The sequence below is a fragment of the Acomys minous genome (assembly GCF_964271855.1).
Source record: "Acomys minous genome assembly, chromosome: 6".
In the NCBI taxonomy this organism is placed as follows: Eukaryota; Metazoa; Chordata; class Mammalia; order Rodentia; family Muridae; genus Acomys; species Acomys minous.
Genome location: NC_140487.1, coordinates 117,759,056 through 117,762,870, shown reverse-complemented (window position 1 = coordinate 117,762,870; position 3,815 = coordinate 117,759,056).

Here is a 3,815-nt window from a genome sequence, read left to right as displayed (position 1 = left end):
CCATCTCAACCCCGGAATCCTCAGGTCTCAGGGTTCTACCAGTCACAATTTTAAGAGAACAGAAGCCCCCAAGGAAGACCAGACCCTGTCTGTAGTTAGCTGACAGATTAGACAAGGGAGGCAGGATGGGGGGTGGGGGGGACCTCTGGCCAGGCCATGGAGCACAGAACTGGGGCAAGGGTAACTGATTTCCACCATGCCCCTCCTCGCCCCTTTATTTTTATTTTTTGGTTTTTCAGGACATGGTTTCTCTGTGTTGCCCTGGTTGTCTCCCTTTCTGTTTAAGCTAAAAATTGTACACAGTTTAATTGTTACAATAAAAACAATTACCAATCCCACCAATTCAAGAGTCCAAATGTTGCCAGGGTAAGGTGGGACACACCTTTAATCCCAGCACTTAGGAGGCAGAGGCAGTCGGGTCACCGTGAGTTTGAGGACAGCCTGGTCTACAAAGTGAGTCCAGGACAGCCAAGGCTACACAGAGAAACCCTGTTTTGAAAAACTAAAAGCCCAAACCAAAAAAGTCCAAATATCCTTATGATGTGATGTTCTCTCATAACTGCTGTCCTGATCATCTATCTTTCAGCAAATATCCATTTCAGCATCAAGGTTTTCCTGTCTGCCTTCAGATTGAATCATTTTCAATTTTGATGGAACCCATAGTCTTTCATCACCTGTGGAAATATACTCAAAACCTCTTCCCCAATGCAATACGTTCCCTGAGTTCCATCCTGATGTTAAAACATCTCTAAAGTATACAGGTTGATCTACCTTAGCAGTTTTTTTCCTACCATTCAGTGTCTTTTGGCTAATCTTATTCTGTTTATCAAGGTACAATTAGATCTTTATGAATGCACACATAAAGTTGACTCTTAAGCACTGGAAGTTTATGCCAGCTCCATGTTAGCAAGCTGAGCTTTTTACCCATTGTCAATGGGGTGTCTATCTTGATCATCCATTTCATTAGGTACCATAGGTGCCCGGTTGAACATTTCCTGTTCTCTTAATTTCTATGTCTCTTGTCTCTCAAGCCTTTGTTTGTTTTGTTTTGTTTTTGGTGTTTTGAGACAGTTTATCTGTGTAGCCTTGCTGTCCTGGACTAGCTTTGTAGACCAGGCTAGCCTTGAACTCACAACGATCTGCCAGCCTCTGCCTCCCAAGTGCTAGGATTACAGGTGTGCGCCACCACGCCTGGCTAAGCTTTTGTAGTGACATAGCTACTTTTTCTTTTTGTATAGCTATTTTTTCTTTCTTTCTTTCTTTCTTTCTTTCTTTCAGATTGATTTATTTATTATGTATATAGTGCTCTACCTGTATGTATGCTTTTATGCCAGAAGAGGGCATCAGATCACATCACAGATGACTGTGAGCCACCATGTGGTACCTGGGAATTGAATTTAGGACCTCTGGAAGAGCAATCAGTGTTCTTAACCTCTGCGCCATCTCTCTAGCCCTAGCCCCCTACAATGGCTTTTCTAAATAACATTTCTATCCCCTCAACTCCTACCCTTGGTCTTAAGGAATCTGAAATGGGGGGCTGGAGAGATGACTCAGTGGTTAAGATTACTGACTGTTCTTCCAGAAGACCCAGGTTCCCAGCACCCACATGGTAGCTCACAACTGTCTATAACTCCAAGATCTGACATCCACAGACATATATGCAAGCAAAACATTAATGCACAGAAAATAAAAATAAATTATAAAGAAAGGGGTCTAAAAATGGAGTCCACCTTCCCACCCCACCCCCCACCCCTGTGCCCTGAGACAAGGTTTCTCTGTGTAACCAAGTCCCTGGCTGTTCTGGACTCAATTTTTGTAAACCAGTCTGGCCTCCCTTTTTTTCCCCCGTTTTTTGAGACAGGGTGTCTCTGTGTAGCCTTGCCTGTCCTAGACTTGCTTTGTAGACCAGGCTGGCCTCGAACTCACAGCAATCCACCTGCTTCTGCCTCTGCTGGGATTAAAGGCATGTGCCGCCACCACGCCTGGCTCCCTGTCTCCACTTCTCAAGTGCACTAAGGGCCCAGTGCTTTTTCTCTCTAGTTGCTTGTGTTTTCAGTGTCATATCTAAGATTATATCATAACATAAATTCCCAAAGGTGAAGATTTATGTCTATTTTTTTCCTACTGTGAGCTGTGTAGTTTAGCCCTATGCCCTTATGCCATGGTCTGTGGTGTGAGACAGAAATCCGAAGTCCTTCTTTTCTTTCTTTCTTTTTTTTTTTTTTTTTTTTTTTGGTTTTTCAAGACAGAGTCTCTCTGTGTAGCCTTGGCTGTCCTGGACTCACTTTGTAGACCAGGCTGGCCTTGAACTCACAGCGATCTGCCTGCCTCTGCCTCCCGAGTGCTGGGATTAAAGGCGTGCACCACCATGCCTGGCCCCAAAGTCCTTCATTCATTTATTACTTGTTACAACTAAAATCTAGTGGTTTGTTTTTAAGGATGCCTGCATCTGTCTTAGATCTAGCTACAAATGAACAGAAGTGACCCAATAAATACTTGCTGGGTATGTTGGCATATACCTTTGATGCCATCCAGCATGTAGGAGGCAGAGGCAGGAGGAGCTCCGTGAGTTTCAGGCTAGCCTGGTCTACAAAGTGAGTTTTAGGACATTTGGGACTATGTAGAGAGACCCTGTCTCAGGAGCAGGGGTTGAGGTGAGAAAAGAAAAAAATATTCCTAGCAACATTTTGTTTTTCCCCCAAGACAGAATTTCCTGTTTAGCCATGGCTGTCCCAGATCTCACTCTGTAGACCAGGCTGACCTCAAAACTCAGAGATCTGCCTGCCTCTGCCTCTGCCTCTGCCTCTGCCTCCCTGAGTGCTGGGATTACAGGTGTGTGCCACCAAGCCAGCTCATCACCTGGCTCTTAGCAACATTTTTTTTTTCTGAGACAGGATTTCTCTGTGTAGCCCTGGCTGTTCTGAAACTTACTCTGTAGACCAGGCCGGCCTCAAAATCACAGATATTCACCTTCCTCTGCTTCCTGAGTGCTGGGATTAAAGGCGTGTGTCACAACCCCCCCACCCCCACACCCCCTCCCCTACCCACACCCCAGCTCTCTTAGCAACATTTTATTTTATTTTATTTTGGCTTTTTGAGACAGAGTCTCTCTGTGTAGCCTTGGCTGTCCCGGACTCAGTTTGTAGACCAAACTGGCCTCGAACTCACAGCGATCTGCCTGCCTCTGCCTCTGCCTCTGCCTCCCAAGTGCTGGGTTAACAACATTTTAAAGATGTAATGTAGAGCCACCAATGTGCTCTATACAACTAATGCAAACAACTCTCCCTTGAGGGACCCATAACTATGCTTCTTGAATTTATTTATTTTTATGTTATGTGCATTGGTGTTTTGTCTACATGTATGTATATGCGAGGGGGGTCAGATCTCATAGAGTTACAGGCAGTTCTCAGCTGCTGTGTGGGTGCTGTGAATTGAACCTGTGTCTTCTGGAAGAGCACCAGTGCTCTTAACCACTTAGCCATCTCTCCAGGCCCCTTCCTCTCATCCTTTTGTTTTTATTTTATTTTTTAATTTATTTACCTTGTTTTTTTTTAAATTTTATTTATGTATTATTATATATACAGTGCTCTGTACTGCATGTACAACTGCATGCTAGAAGAGGGATCAGATCACATTATAGATGGTTTTAAGCCACCATGTGGTTGCTGGGAATTGAACTCATGACCTTTGGAGGAACAGTCAGTGCTCTTAACCACTGAGCCATCTCTCCAGCCCCCTACTTACCTTATTTTATGTGCATTGGTGCTTTGCCTGAATGTGTGTCTATGTGAGAGTGTCAGATACTGGAATTACAG